We start from the raw sequence: 16,770 nt of genomic DNA, 5'->3' as shown, positions 1-16,770 counted from the left end.
TTCCGGAAAATTTTCCGTCTTTCGTTTTCCGGAAAATTTTCCTGTCTTCCGCTTTTCCGGAAAATTTTTCGTCTTCCGTTTTTCCGGAAAATTTTCCGTCTTCCGTTTTTCCGGAAAATGTTCCGTCTTCCGCTTTTCCGGAAAATTTTCCATTTCCGTTATTGCGGAAAATTTTCCGTCTTCCATTTTCCCGGAAAATTTTCTGTCTTTCCTTTGTAATTTTCCAGTTTCCGGAAGAATTATATTCCGTTTTCCGTTTTCCCTGAAAATGTGGTTATCCCTAGTCTGTAGGAAGTTCAACCTTTTTAAGAGTTCTGTTATATTTATATACTATGGCGTACTATCGTCTTTGATCGCTTATTTAGGTTCTATAATAGGCATTTAAGCCGGGACTTTTTTTTTCAAGTCAAGGATGGACTAAAGAATACCGCAGATGCATTTTAGAACCAGATGGTCAACTTCGCGGCGCCAAGTGGGGCGAAGGGGCATGACTTTTTCTTAAGGCAAATTTCAAAACTTTTTCACGCTTTTAGTTTCCAAGATATCAGATTGAAGCTTTGCATAAGGATTGTGTGTACCTTCGGGTATTTATAAATTTTTTTTAGATCGCTACGTGAAACCAAGACCGGGCCCGAGGAGCACAAGTATTACGAAGAGGTGATTTTTTTTTTCAGAAAAATTCCGTTTTTTCTCGATTTTTTCGATTAATGTTTATGATACGGACACGTGGTACCGTTGGTAAATATGCTCTATCGTGATTTAAAAAAAAAAAAAGAGATATGAACCATGATCCTACGATAAACAGTAAGGAAGCAGTAGCTGTTTGAGTGAAAGCCTAGAAACCTCAGAAAGTGGAAATCCTTAAAGGGTTAAACTTCTTGCAATCTGACGCCTTTGTTACATTTCTATCTGATAATACATTAATACATTGTTAAGAGCTCTTCTTTGTTCTACCAGTCTCTCAAGCATTCCATGTATGCTGTTCCACCGAGTTTTAACTTGCTGTATAAGGGAATGTACTGCCAATCCTAATAACCTTTACTGTTTTTCCAGTTCTGACGTTGCCAACGTACTATGTTTAAAGTGGGAAACAATCCGACTAGCAACACATAACATTTTCTCGATTTTTTCTATTGGAAGACCCTTATTTATAGAGAGTTGTAGAGTCTGAACAAAACAACATATGCTTGCATACGGAAATTCTTGTACCGCACTTGTAATTTTACTAGCATTGTCAAAGGGGGAACAAACTGTCAAAGATTTGGGTGTAATATACGATAACAAACTATCGTTTAAGCATCATATAAATCAAATTGTAAATGACGCAAACATAAATCTTGAATTCATTTTGAGAATGGGAAGGGAATTTAATAAGTCGAATGTTTTACTGAAATTATATTTTTCATTTGTGAGATCAAAATTAGAATATGCGTCTATTATATGGAACCCCAACATGAAGAAAGACTCTATTAGAATAGAAAGAGTTCAAAATAAATTTCTGCGGTTTCTGGTGTACAAGAAAACAGGCATCTTCCCCAGATATGAAAATAATACTTCTCTTAATGAAAATTTTAACACAATGTCTCTCAATCACAGAAGATTGTTAAATGACATGATATTCTTGTACAAAATATTAAATAACAAATTAAATAGTAAGGATTTGGTCTCTGCCTTTCATCTTAGAGTACCCAATGGAAACATACGTGTGGGCAATGGGAATTTCTTTTATTGTAAGAAATCTCGAACAAATGTAAGAAAACAGTCACCAACGTGGAGGATGGGTGCAGTGTACAACAAACTTAGTAAATGTAAAAAAGTTATGGATATACACGGTATGACTGAGAATAGATATCGCAAATATATTACAGCTATTCTATATAACTCTGATATGAACACTGTAATTGGGTAGAATTACCTGTTGTGTTCTTAAATCAACAAATAAATAAATAAAATAGACAATTGCGTGTATTTTATCTGAAATGTTCCACTATTTTGCAACATGTGCTAAGTGTTGAGTTAGGCTTATCCTTGTGTGCCTCACTTCTATTTCAATTATTTGAAGAACTGAACTTATTAAACTTAGATGGAAGCATATAGTGGGCTGTGATTGTAATATAACTTTCCGTAGCATGCGAAGTCCTGGTATCTGTTGTCAAAGCAATCGATTCCGCAGACACACTTCTCCTTAGAAAACAAGGCCTGAATACGGCAAGTCACAGTTTGCCTGGATGGTGACTGGTAACTTGGTTCTATTTCATTCATAAATTCAAGAAACCGAATTGCTTCAACGAAAGGCAAAGGAAGAAGATCTTTTGGTACCATATTACTTATTTTACTATCAAGCACCTCTGCTCTTGCGGAAGAACAAGGTTTAGGGTCTCTGAGATAAAACAAGAATTCTTTTCTGTTTCTTACGTACTACTATGTTCCCTTCTTTGTAAAACATTTTTTCTGGGATCTTTCTGTTACTTTAGATGCATTTGAGCTTGCACCAGGTAAAGCGATAATCTGAGATATAGAGATAGAAGCACCTAGATTATCATCTACGTTTCTGAAATTTTAAAAAAAAAATAAACACTTTGATTGCATTAGGAGTTGACAATTTAGTAACAAAACATGAATGTAGAATAATAAGTAAAACTTTCAAATGTATAAAAAAAACATAGATAATAAATCAGCATTGAGAACTGAATTGATGTATCGATGATTAGGTGGAATTGTCCTTTAGTTTAAGAGAAATTGACGGAAAAATTTATGAAGAGAATTATGTGGGATAGGTCATTATATGAATAGCTGCTGCTAGTTTCAAGTAGTGCTACATACTATAGTATGTATAGTCAATAGTACCGTTATTTGGAATTCGTTACGCTTATAGTTGCAAGATGGTAATACTAGGATACAGAGTAAAATTCAATTACATCAGTAGAATTGAATTTATCTTATGGGCTTAAAAAGTCTATGGCGCAGATCGGGTGTAACTGAGTAATAAACTTACAGAAAAAAAAAACAGTCCGGACGGTAGGGCGCTCGAATTGAACATCGGCCTTCTGAATGTTAATCCGATGTTTTAACGCCTGAGCTCAGTTGGAATCCGTAGTGACTCCGGCCCATGAAATAATACAAGACTACTGCGTATGGATTCTATAGAATCAGGGCGCCGATTTCTCTGTAACTTTGGGGATCCATTCAGATGAAGAAGGCATATATGAGGGTTTCAAGACAAATTGAATTCAAATTATGAAAAATATTGTATATTTATAAATACAATGCGAGGTCCACTTGAACTTTGGGGGGCTGCCCCCGGCCCCCAAGGATCGGTGACCTTGACAGATCACAGTGATCATGATAAGCATTGAAGAAATGGTTGAAATATAAACATACCAGTTGCACTAATAACACACTGCCAACTCTCTTTATTGCCAGGGCTCTGCCCTCAGGCACACACATATCGGGGATTCCCCGGAACCACGCTTGATCGGAATTTCCCGGTGCAAACGAATGATCTGCAAGCCTTCACATAAACAGAAAAAGTACGTGATTAAGCAAGTGTGCAAATAGATGAAGCAGGAAGGAATGTTTCGTCGAAGATTTCCTCGACCTTTCCTCTCCTATCCACTGTTAAGTTTGAGTTGCGTTTCTATAGCACTAGATGATGAAGAGCATTGCCTCATTTACTTGTTTCCGCGTTGCATTTTTCTTTATTTTTCATAATGTAAGACGACTAATGTCACTATCCCAAGTGAACATTCTCATTTTCCAGAAAATTTTTCGTCTTCCGTTTTTCCGGAAAATTTTTCGTCTTTCGTTTTCAATTTTCCGGTTTCCGGAAAAAAAATTCCGTTTGTCCGGAAAATGTGGCCATTCCTATTCTGTACCAGTCTTCTCAAAATTCTGCGTACAACAGCGCCATGCAAAAAGTCACTGTAACCGATATAATGATTACTGCAAATTTTGCGTTGCGTTGACGCAAACCATTACGAAATGTGCCTGAAAGTTTTGTTTTCGCTATTTGTAGAAGGTCGCTCTTGGAGACACACCCCTGGTACCAATCTAGTGTGAAAATAATAATAAACTTCAGTATTGCGCATGCGTAACACACACAAATTGCTTCTCTCGTCGTAAATGTGCATGTACAATTCTTTGAAAGCGTCATTACTGTTACGTCATAAACCAAACTGTAACAAGCCTTATAATTGGTTAAAAATTATAGCAGACGCGTTATGAATTCAGTCCGGTTTGCGGGGAGCATTATGGGATGAAAGGAAAATTGTAAGTAATTTTAAACACCTCTTTAATACACTTCCACTTTGGCACCTTGGTTTTATAGATAAGTTATAATTTTGAGTATTTTTTTTTTAAATGTAGTTCAAGTATAACATTCCCGGCGGCAAAATAACAATTAATTTAGTGCTATGATATTTGATTGAACTTCGGTAGTGCAACTTACGAATAAGGAAGCATTGTATTAAAATCAGCAGGTAAAATATGTTACTTCGGAAGGGAAGGATAGTATTTAAAGAACTTGATTATGAAGGTGTGGAACATGTAAGTCATCTATGAAAGTAGATACAATGTGAAAGTAATATTTGTTTTAGTTGAATATCTCATGTGATATGCCCTTTAGGCTAAAAAGGATAGACATCGTTTAAAAAAAAAAAAAAATCGTTCGGTAATAGTATACATGAGAACCCCCTGATCTGAGTTTCTTCTGTGTTCTATTACCAGATCTACATGAAATACCGTAAATTTTCTACGTTGTGCAATAGTATGAAGTATCAATATGCACGAGACATGCGATATGCGTTAAATTTCCCCCATCCACACACACACATAGTCACAGATAAAGTACAAGGGCACTACACATGCAGATATGAAGTACAGGTACTTTTTTTTTATTTTCGTATCAGTCGATAAGTAAATAAAAGTCGCTTTGTTACTCCCTTTGTAAGTTCGTACATACTCAATGAATAACCCCTAAAAGTATGAGCGTCCTGCTCCTCCGGGAACTGATGCAGCTTCCATGTATACTATATCCAGACTGGTTTTGGGGGGCCAATTTTTTGCCTACTTTTTTGCGATATCCTATTCCGATTCGGTCGTTTTAGGGTTTCATTCTTTTAATTAGGTCAGTATTGCCAAGCGAGCGTTAGTGAGTGAAGGCGGGTGAGAGCCCCGCAGGGCACGTTTTCTGTCTTCGTTACCATGAATTCATTTGTTTTTCTCTATATATTCAATGTATATACTCTTTTGACGTTGTCTATTGCAACAAATGTTTAACGACAATAAAAATATTCTATTCCAGTTACCTTTACGGTTTGTACAGGTACCCCCTGCCTTTAAAAAATTGTGTACTATACTTTCTTGACAATTTGAACACCATTGTCGACTCATTTCTCCTGTAAATCATCCTGGTTTTTGCCAGTTTTGGCTCCCCAATACTAAACATTTATCTATATTTGTTTGTTCGCACATGCCGATACTACACTTCAAACAAGTAAAGTTCAGGGGTGCCATTCAGAAAAAAAAAGTAGTTTAAAAGTTACAGCCACACCAGCGTTGTAAGGTATTACCTTGTTCTGTCACTGATTTTCTCGTAATGTATTATTATTGTTCTGATTATTGTATTATTGTCTCTCCGCCTACTAGTACCCAACTCCTACAGCTTTCGTTTTTCTACTTTAGTTGTGATTGTATTTCGCAAATAGACAAACCAGATTGTGCTAAGTGACCACTAGAAATGGCATGAATGTTATCTAGCCAAGTCAGGGCAGGAGCGCAGCAGTGATGCCTGCCCGGGTGTGCGTCCTTATGGAGCAGGCGCGTCAGTGATAGTGAAAAATAAATATTAGACGAAATATCAGCATGAGAGTAATAAACAAGCTTATGAAGGTCGTCAGTATAGATTGATTAATAAGGGAGAAACCTTTTACCCTTTTAAAGTGGTCCTACTCATCGATGTGCAGCTGGAGCATGTATTGTAAAGTTTATCCTTATGGGGAAGTAAATTTGTAAGGTCTACGGAAGAAATATTAGTTGATTTCACTATAGAATTGTACAGGTAATATGAATATATCTAACCTTTACATGTATAAGGTAGAAATACGATATGGAAAGCGTATTCTTTAGTACGTAGTTCTCCATATAAAAGAAATGATGAAGTGAAATGCTATGACAAGACAGTGTACACAGCTCCGCAAGACTGTGTCACACAAGGCATGTGCTTTGTGCCTTATATAGTGTTTTTCTATCATCCTCGTTTATACGCGCTGACGGATCTGCTTATAACGGATTCCACTCCTCGCTCATGCTCGGAACCCCTCCTGCGCTCCTGCCCTGATCAGTTAAATAGCATTTGTGGTTTATGCGGTGCAGTTTTTATGCCATACGTCCATACGCCCAGTCCTGCTAAAGTCAATCTCCGATCATTAAAGTAACTCTTCTTTTAATAAACAGTTTGTAAGGCAATAAGAGTGCATTTTCTGCCAAGAGAAGTTCATATTTCTTGAATATAAGCATCCCATCTATGGCAAAAGTTTGCAACATTTAACAGTTGAAAGATACTAATTTTGCGAAGTAATACAATGCAGACGAATAAGTATTTAGCGAAGAGCATAGAAACCATGAACATAAAAAATACTTTTAATTAGTAGTTAAGAATGAACGACGGAAATGAAGGAATATTAATTCTAGGTAATGTGTATTATGACAACAAGAAATAAATAGCAGCACGACGTGGAAAACAGGTTCATGTGTGTCTGATCCGAGGCCGCACTGTGCGGAAGGTTAACCATACTTTCTTTCTTTTTTTTATTGTGGAATCAGTTCACATATTTTGTGCGTAGATTTTACAAGTTTTTGCACCCTTAAAATCGGGGTTTGAATTTTTTTCTTTTTTTCAAGCACAACGCACCTGGGCCCATGGTATATTTTCGGGTTTAATTGGGATTTTTCGAAATATTTCCGTGTCTTTGAGGTAAAAGTGTCAAAATGTGATTTATATTTCAAGATTATCATTGTCACAACTTGCAACAATACTCTATTCACTGCTGTTTTGGAAAAAAAAATGGCCGCTATTTTGAAATTTTACATTGGATCGCCGAGAAAATCTATACAGCAAATTTAGAATGTCTCGTGCTTCTACTCTCAAAATTTCAATTTGAAAGTCCGAAAATTGCACCCTGTAGCGTGGATAACAGCTATTTTGAAAAATGACCGCCATTTTGAAATTTTACGTTGGTATGCCGCCAAATTCTATATAGGAAATTTAGTGTCTCGTGTTTGTACCCTGAAAATTTAAACTTAAAAGACCGAGGGCCGTATGCATAGTTATTCTGCGGGTTACTTAGGGGCTACGTACGGGACACGTGATAATTTGCGTTGCAGAGTTCTCCCGCAGGGTCAAACAAGCCCGCAACCTTCCCGTAAGTCAAGGGGATGGCTAGGGGTGCTTCAACGCACCCTTTGCTAGCCCGTAGCAGTTTCTGTTGTTGTATAAAATGCATATGCTCCGTGCTGACAAAATATTTGAGTATGTTAATGAGTTTACCGAATTCGTTGAGCTGATTAAGCGATAATAAATGACATATTGATGGCATCCAATTTGAAAATATATACCAATTCCTGAAAGAAGATTGCAGGATATTTTGCTTCCGCTCGTGCAAATATTGAATACAAGGTCAAAGAATGGACTAACAACTTCTACCTGAAATAAAATAAGCGAGAGATAATTGTTGTTACAGTATTGGTACTGAAGTAGATTTTAGAATAGCTTCAGAATTGATTCTAGGGGTCCAGTGGTGATTTCAAGGATCGGCCGGAGGGGGGGGGGGGAATTTCTCCCCGAGAACCATGACGTTCCCTCAGGACCACAGGTCCTATCGTGCTCAATGTGAATTCTCAGTATTTTCGTTACTATTACATTTCATCCGCAGTATATTGAAATCGAAAAAAAAAAAAAAAAAAAAAAAAAAAAAACCTGGAATCATCACTGATGGGAAAAATTGACTCAATAGTTACACATATTTCATCGTGAAAATGTTATTCTAATGTGTATTACATCCTTCTCCCTGTTGGTGTTTTCTTACATTTCTCGGTTAGCATAGGTAAAGTTGAGGAGCGCTAACATCCCTTTTTTTTTTTTTTTTTCACTAATGATTTAACGTTTTCTGCATTCTTGGTTTCTTACCTGACCACCAGCTGCGTACACATTTATAATATGCTTGCAAACTTATATAGGCCTATTATAAATAAATAAGTGCGAAAAACCATGCCCAACACAGGATAAGTTTGCATTTATTCCGATTCCAAGCTGGGCACAATTAGAGGGATCACGCATGATTTTGTCCGCGGAAGCAGGCACGTTAGCGTTGGTGATATGCGTATAAGGGAAGACAAGTGGACATCATCGACCTCCTGTTTATCGACGCGCTGTAATTGCTCAAAGTATGCATCGGTTCATGTGATTATGGAAACAGTGTTAAGAAGTATGGCTCATAATTATGCAATTATAATGGAAAACTAGGTTCTAGTGACCACCTACTACAGATAGATGCATATTTTTTATGCTAATTTGATCATTATTCGAGTAAACAGTTCTATCAAATTTTGACACATTTCTTACATTTTCAGGTTAGGTTAGAGCTTTGTATTTCTTTTAGCAAAGTATGTCTATATGAAGAGCTCCATTACTACTTGCAGATTAACTTCAGGAGGGCTCAGTATAAATACAGTGTGGGCGTATAATATAAAAACTACAGTACATAAGGTACGAATCAATTTGTGCTATGTGGCTAAAAGCACGAATGCTACCTAACTGAGTTATGGTGGGAGCGCATCAGGCGGCTCCGAGTGATAGTGAGCGGGTGCGTCCATAGGGAGCAGGCGCGTCAGCGATGGGAATATACGTACTGTATATACGAGGATAGTGGAAGAGCACACTTACACATACAATACTTTCATTATCACTTAAATCATTTCAATATGCTGTCATTGATGGTAATTACTTATATTTACTCTTTCATTCCTTCACGAAAAATGTAGGGCTTCACATCGTATTTTACCTATAAATTTTCTATTTCGTAAAAGTGTATGCTCGAGTGAACCCCTAATTCGTTTACACAACATCGCAAACTCGCCCATTCCCTACGGACGGACCTCGACTGTAGCCCTCCAGCTTCACCTTGGCATTAAACCGTAGTAGATGCAAAAATTGCTTGTAATAAGCAGCTTGCAAAGTTTGGTGCGTGGTTTTGAGACGTCTGGCTTTTACTATATGTATGTATGTTTTATACAATTGTACGCAATTAGATGATAACACTCTAGGAATAAATAGATAAGAAGTTTTACGCTATTTGCATGGAATATCCTCCCAAAAATACTGTATTTATAGACGTAACTTTTATGCCCTCCTAAGGTTAACTTTTACTGGCAAATTGTTTAGAAAATACATTCACAAAAATACTATGGGCTGATTTTGTCCAAAAAAAATTACAGTGTTTATGTAATTTATTTCTAGTGGGATCTCTATTGTAAAGCTACAGCCTCACACGTTTTCTAGCTACATATCCATATTTCTTTTTGCGAGTTAACAGACTTTACCTGAAAATGAAAAAAGAAATGTATTGCTAATCTACACCGATATTTTTCCGCTTTTCTATATCACTTTATAACTATTTTCAAGTTAACAGACTTTATCTGAAAATTAAAAAAAAAAAAAAAAAAAAGAACTGTATTCCTAATGTACACCATTATTTTTCCGCCTTGGCAAGAACAAAGTTCAGAACATTTATTTCATTTTTTTGATATAGCATACGTTGTATCCATGCAGTTGCTGCTTCGATGTTAATTCTTTATCATAGTAGAATTGAGTTTCGGAGTTCTACCTTCAACTTTTTTTTGACAAAATTTTAGCCTCGCTCGAGGTGTACTAGACCAATCAGCTCTCAGTGTTAACCGTACCTGAGGGATCACTTTGGAAGCTTTATGCATTGCACAGTCAAGGGGAAGGTTGAGGAAGCCCACAGGTACGGTTCGTCTAGGGGACCCCTACGTGGTCAACTATGCATATGGCCCCTAAAGTGGTGCCCTGTGGTAGTGTGGTTACTGGCAGACGAACGAACAAATGTAGTTCGAATCACCTCAGGAGCCTCAGTGATATTCGCCAAATGTTTTGTTGAAGTTCACTTCCGATACTTTGTGTGTTCAATTACGGGAATTTCCCAAGCACTTGTTGCAAGACGGTTCTTTCCAGAAAATTAATTTGAAACAATTAAAGATATAATTCATATTTTATAAAGTAAGTGTTTCAAAATGTCTTAAATGAAATTAAATATCTTCCAGCGTATAATAAATAGTTTTATTGTTAAAGTATTCACTTCCGATGCTTTGTGCGTTTAATTGCGGGAACTTCCCGAACACTTCTCTCACTTTTTTTTCCTTCTTTCGAAAATGCAGCTTTCTTTACTGTTCATCAAAATTTCAACTAGTACCGAATTTTGAATTGAGCACTTGAAGTAGTAAGCGTTACGCAGTCTTCGGAACTCAGGACATTAAGCTTTTAAATTTGACAAGAATTTTTACGCTATTGTTGGTATTGATTCTACGGAATGCTTATTTGAAGAGTAGCAACAAATAACTGAACTAAACTATTGTTGTTGGGTGACGGAATGGCATGGAATTTTAAACGTGAGTACCCTCATTCTGTAAGTGAAACATGAAGATGCTCTTCACTTTTTTTTCTTTCTTTCTTCAGATACTTCAAAATAGATATATCGTGTTCACTGTTGCCAACTTTGTTCACATTTTACATGGGAAAATTTGCCGAGTTTGTTTCTGCAGGTATCAGACATTTTGACTGCAAATATCCTTTACGAAGGCAATGTTTTTCCAAAATCAACACCTAGTGTACATTTCTCAAAGCTTTAGTGATTGGCTTTTTGTGACATGTAAATCGGTCATAAACAACTTGTGATAATGGTCATAAGTTTTGAAGTAAATATGCCTTGTGATGTTTACATACACTTGTTAACAAATGAGAAGTGATTCAATTCCTGAAAGATAACACTTCTTTTCGGATGCACATACAGTAGAAATACAGTGTAATTTTATCACCCCTGACATTCACTTTTAGTTTCCCTTCCTACACTGCACTGTTCAAATTTATTTCCTGACATCGTTGTAAGCCAGTGGTTCTCACCCTAATTCCTATCACGATCTCCATTTTATCACATCCTCTTGCCAGCGGCTCCCTTATAATTTCTGGTTTGTAACAAGCTTGTGTGGGATTTTTAATATACCTATTGAAGAGATATTACGATATCCATCTATTTCTATAATAGTAGAATCAATTTCGTGTACATAGTGGATACATAACTTCGCTAAAAGCGAATGCATTAAAACTAAATTTGGTCAGTTCAATCATATAACAAATATCGAATCCGATCCGTCATACTGATTCGAAATCGAGGCCTTTTGGAAAATTTAAAACTTCGTGACTCCCTTGATTTTGGGTCATATGATAAAGAAAATATAGTGATTTCTAATTTGGTTTTTAAAAAACTCGGATAGTTAAAAAAAGTTACTGAGTATTTTTAATTATTTGATAATGTACGTCACGAAGATTGAACCGGGCATTGCCGCACTAGTGAAATCAATCATGCTCAGGTATTTCATTAGCTTTTAATTTTTAATTGCAGGTTTTATTGCGTTTGTATTTTTCTGGTATTTCGATATGTAGTTCTCATTAGTTTTATATCGCACCTCTTTCATTTAAATTTATTTTTAAACAACTCTGCACCTGTTGAAAATGTTTAGTAAATCTATTTTTTGTTGTTCTTAACAGCATGTATAAAAATTAAAATATGCCTATCAGAACAAAATTCAAAGTAATATTTAAAAATATTTTCGGGTATTAGCTTCTAATTATATTTATCTCTTTTGTTTATCTTCGCGACCCCCAGGTTGAGAAACCCTGTTGTAGGCTAACTTCTCACTTGGCAGTACGAAAGTACTATATTGCCGCCATCCCAAGTATCCAGTCTTAGGCACTAAGAATGACATGAACCCCTGCATACAAGCACAGCTGTAAACCGAACTGAACATTACTGTAAAATTGAGTAACATTTCAGACGGAGAAAGAATTTCATTTGTGTTTTCACAGAAACAACTTTTTTCCATTATATATTTAACCATACAGCATATATTTGATACTATAGACACACACATCAACAAATATAGTAACTAAATATAAGCTCTTCAAGTCATATAATATTTTGCATTATGGCCGAAACTTGTACTTCAGTTTGTGAGGTTATGTTAAGTCAAGTTGATGGTTCCCCCTGCCGTACAGCCTTCATATTAGGTCATTTGACAATATTTGTAGACTTGGATAGTAATTAAATTTTAACATTAAATTCACTTTGGTTGTGATCTTGTTGATTTTACTTGGAATGAGTCTTTTGCGCGTGCAATTTTCTTATTAAAATCGGTTGCGTGCAAATTCATGATATTCTGACTAGTATATTGTGGCTACAAATATGAATTTTTCTGCACGAAATCAGTTCCCCTTTTCTTCCATGCTTCTATTATTATATTGTCTTCAGCATTTACTGCAGATATACGGAATAGGGTCTTATGTTTGAATGCCTTTGATACAGATAATAGTATCTGCATATTATTTCTACAGAACATATTACATGTATAATGTTTATATTATATTGCCTAAAATATTTTATACCTCACTTTGCGTAATTATACTGGTTTGTAATCAATACTCACCACCAATTGTGTAAGTAAACCCACGATTTTCCTTTTTTATTGCTCAAAAAATAACGAATGCAACGTCCAGTGTTCTTATATTAAAATCGGTAATTTTAGATGCGACCTTATATTAGTGCTCTACTTCAGTCTCTTTCTGTATATTTATTTAATGATAGAAATTGATAAATATTTGTAATAATTTATAATGGTAAGTTTTGCATTTACATTTTATAACCTCTTACAGAGGTAAAACTGTATTTTCCGTAGTTCTTCTCAACAAATCGCTACAACCCCATCTTTTCACTTCCCAAGTATGATCGTGGCCTTTTGTGTGTACACTGGAGAATGGTAAGGTGAAAATATCATGGCAAACCACCTTTTTCCGACCATTGCCCTTCATTCAAGTCCTTGCTTTACACTTACCCGTTTCCGTTTATAAATTTTCAAGTTTACCACTCGTACAGTTCGGACGTTTCAGGTTCCTATGCAGTTGAGATTCATTGCATTTTGTGGAGTTTTCGAACCTATACGTATAACAATAATACTGCGAGCAAGTACTTGTTTGATTTATTTCGAATGCATTTCGATTTTATCAGAAGGTACATCACATTTAAAAATAGGCTAAACCTTACACAGGTAACTAACTATAAGCGATTTTACCGTATAACAATATTGATGCTGAGAAGTCTTGAATGATTTTACTCAAATTCTGCTCTTTTCAATATGTTAATATTTTCGATCACCTGCTGTGACATCCTCTGTTTATGAAATTCGTGATATAAAGCGATTCTAGTTATTCCACCGATTGATTTTTAAACGTCGACAAAACTTCATACATAGATTCTTCTTTTGCTGGGTAGTTCGTGACCTAAAAATGTTTGTATCATAAATGTGATCTAAAAGTTTTTGATCTAATTTTGCGAAATCCCTCCCGTAACGATGTCATTTATATATTTTTTCATATGTTGAGCACAAGTATTGACACAAATTTTGATAATAATTTGATAGAAGAGTAATGGAAGAATGGTTATTTGGATATTTATTTTTTAAAAAAGAAAATTATTCATTAATTGTTGTTTCATGTTGCTTTTCAGCTAAATGAGATTTGTATTTTCTGTTTTTCTACAGGTATTTGGAACATAGTGCAGTTATTGAAGCAGAATTTTGCAGAATTGGATAGCTTTTGGTAGCTCGCAGAATTCCAAGGTTTAAAGCAACATGGTGAATACACGCGCTGCAATGTAATTTAGAAATTACGTATAACATCGGTAGACAGAGGGGCAAGGCATTTTTTTTTATTTTTTATTTATTTATTCGTATTGATAATGTAAATTTTTAGGTGACTCGGATGATAAGTAGATAGAAACTTTAAACATGTACGCATTGACGTTGGCTTGGCCTATGCTTGAAGGTGGTCGCTTTGATGAATATTGAAATCATTTCAATTTTTGACTATAACAAATGTACAACTATGGTATTCAAGGTGAATCGTATTGTATGTAAATATAACGTCTTTAAAGTGCTATTTTTTATAATAATTATGAAGATTCTGTATTGAGTTAAAAATAATAAGTGCTGAAGAGCTTATGATGTTTGTACTCTTATTGCTCGATCTTGTTACATCCAGAGTTAAACTGAAAGAATTAGCACAATACTTAGACAGAAAGAAGTGAAGGCAAAAGAAATAAAAACGGCCAGATTGAAAACACAAGATTAGTAAGAAAGAAAAAGATGAATGAATGAATGAATGAAGGCAATAAGAAGGGGTAAAATGTTTCAGCAACAAGGAAATTGTGTTCTGAAGTAAAACATTATTCATACAACGTAGTAATCATCTGCAATTAGAAGAAAAGACAGGAGTAAAGCAAGTGTCTTAATTAAGTAGTGCACTCTTATATAAAAATTGCAATGTTCACACAATAGCAGGCCAATTACAATTTTGTACGTGTTATACACGTGTTTTTGATTAAAATACACATATATTAATTTCTGCGCAAATTCTATTCAGGATCTATATTCTCTTGCTGCTTCAAATTAGGTTAAAACGTTGTTAACATCCACGTCTCCTTTAGTCTACACAGAATAACCGTTGGACTTAAAACTCAAGTATTTCATTTCACTTAGATTACATTTCCAAACGGTGTTTCTGTGGACCTGAAGTCATTTGCAATATGTGTAGTACCATACATGGCATAGGTAATTTTTTCTTTCTCCTAATTGAAGACATTGTTCTTTTATCATTCAACACATTATATGATTCTTTTTTCAGACATGAGATTTACATGCAACTAATTACCATCGGCTAATTACATGCAGCTAAAGTTGACTTCAAAAACTGGGAGTAATAGAGAAAACGGATGGAAAGTTCAGCCACCAAGAGAAACATGCTACCGTGAAAGGACAAAACCAAAGCTAATGCATTGGATATTACTAGGATAATTCGTGAAATGCGTACTTCAATTTTTTAAAAATAAATATGTATATATCTGTCCCGTAATCTCTGTATAATTAAATAAATCCGTCTTGGAGGGTAGTATTTAATATTTTCTTATGTATTGCAGAACAATTTTATAGTAATAAAGTATGTCGTTGCCCAGTTCATTGCATTTACATCTATTCTGTTTTATCGTGCACAGGAATGAAAGTAATATATGTGAAACTAGTATGTTTGCTATCCCATTAACCAGTACCGCATATGATTCGTATGTTCGTTTTCATGCCTCTGTTGTTATATTTTATATATTATAAGTATTTATTGCGTATATTTCTGTACAGTAATGATTCACATTCTTAATAAGCTAGTATAAAAATAACTTACACAATTACATATTATCAACGATTTAAACTCATATGGGCAAATTGACTAAATTATTTGCCAAATATAAACCTCTTATTAAGATTGCGATTCCGTTTAACTGTTGCGTTGGTTTATTAATGTTATTTGCTTGAGAGTGATGTATCAGTTGTATATTGAACATTATTTGTGAGTTACATATGTCAGAACAATACTCAGAGAATGCAAGACGAGAACTTTTCCAGTATGAAGAAAAATAATATATTCTGTGCATTACTCATTATTGTTCATGTTTTTTGAGTTAATTACAATTAACATTTTACGTTAATACACAATTCATTTATTACGATCAGAATTGAAAAACAATTCATATATTTATGTATGCATAAGTAAATGTAATTTTATTTGACCAATATTTATTGTGCAGCCTAACGTAACAGTACTCAGGCTGTTATTTTATGTAATTGGTATACTGGGTTTAGGGCAATCTCAGTGAATTTCATTAATTGTTAGTGGGTTGTTGCTTACCACATGTCACCAATTATTGTTAACGATCCATGCAGAAAAATTTACTCCCAAGATGGAATCGCGTTCTCTTTTAGAGGAGGATCACTGAAGCACATATTTAGCTCGATATGAACTAATATGTGGTGGCCAGGGTGTTGGTTAAATATATGAATCTTCCAGAATAAATGTTGAATGGCTTAGATGATTTTCGAGGGGTTAGGGCATTAACTTTAGTACATTTTGCATTACGTACACTATTTGCGGTGTTTGCATTGTTTTGTTTTGTTGTTGGAAAATATATTCATGGTGTCAGTTTGAAGTGTTTATTGTATTAATTGTCACATATATTTTGCACAACTGGGAGTGATGTCTGCCAGTAAACTTGGTATTGAGATGAAGCTGAGTTTCATGGAACAAAGGCAGTTGGAAATCATGATGTGGTGCTTGTAATTAGAATTGAGCATCCTTTGTGATTACTTGTTGCGCTTTGTTTATTTCTTCAAAGTCAGAGTAGATAATTATGTGGCATCAGATCCAAGATAAAAGAAGACAAATATATATATATATAGGGCCTATATATAGCAACCATTAGCCGGACAACCGACAACGAATAGGACATTGTAGTTTTTAAAGAGATCGATAACTATGGGAATAAACAGAAAATGATAAGAGCACTATTCTAATCTGTTTAAACAATTTATGTTGCCACCTAC

At 35.0% G+C, this 16,770-nt stretch overlaps 1 long non-coding RNA gene across 1 annotated transcript; it reads left to right on the top strand.

Annotated features, from left to right (window-relative positions):
• Positions 1–4,138: 4,138 nt before the first annotated feature.
• On the top strand, positions 4,139–16,528 carry LOC145669152 (uncharacterized). The gene is made up of 3 exons (XR_014128148.1): positions 4,139–4,269; positions 13,885–13,977; positions 15,026–16,528. It is a non-coding gene; the product is annotated as an uncharacterized LOC145669152 (long non-coding RNA).
• The last annotated feature ends 242 nt before the right edge of the window (positions 16,529–16,770 follow it).

Source organism: Thermobia domestica, chromosome 13 (genome assembly GCF_964235325.1).
Source record: "Thermobia domestica chromosome 13, izTheDome1.hap1.1, whole genome shotgun sequence".
Taxonomy (NCBI): domain Eukaryota; kingdom Metazoa; phylum Arthropoda; class Insecta; order Zygentoma; family Lepismatidae; genus Thermobia; species Thermobia domestica.
The sequence above is the reverse complement of the archived record's forward strand: the minus strand, read 5'-3'. Positions and strand labels throughout refer to the sequence as shown.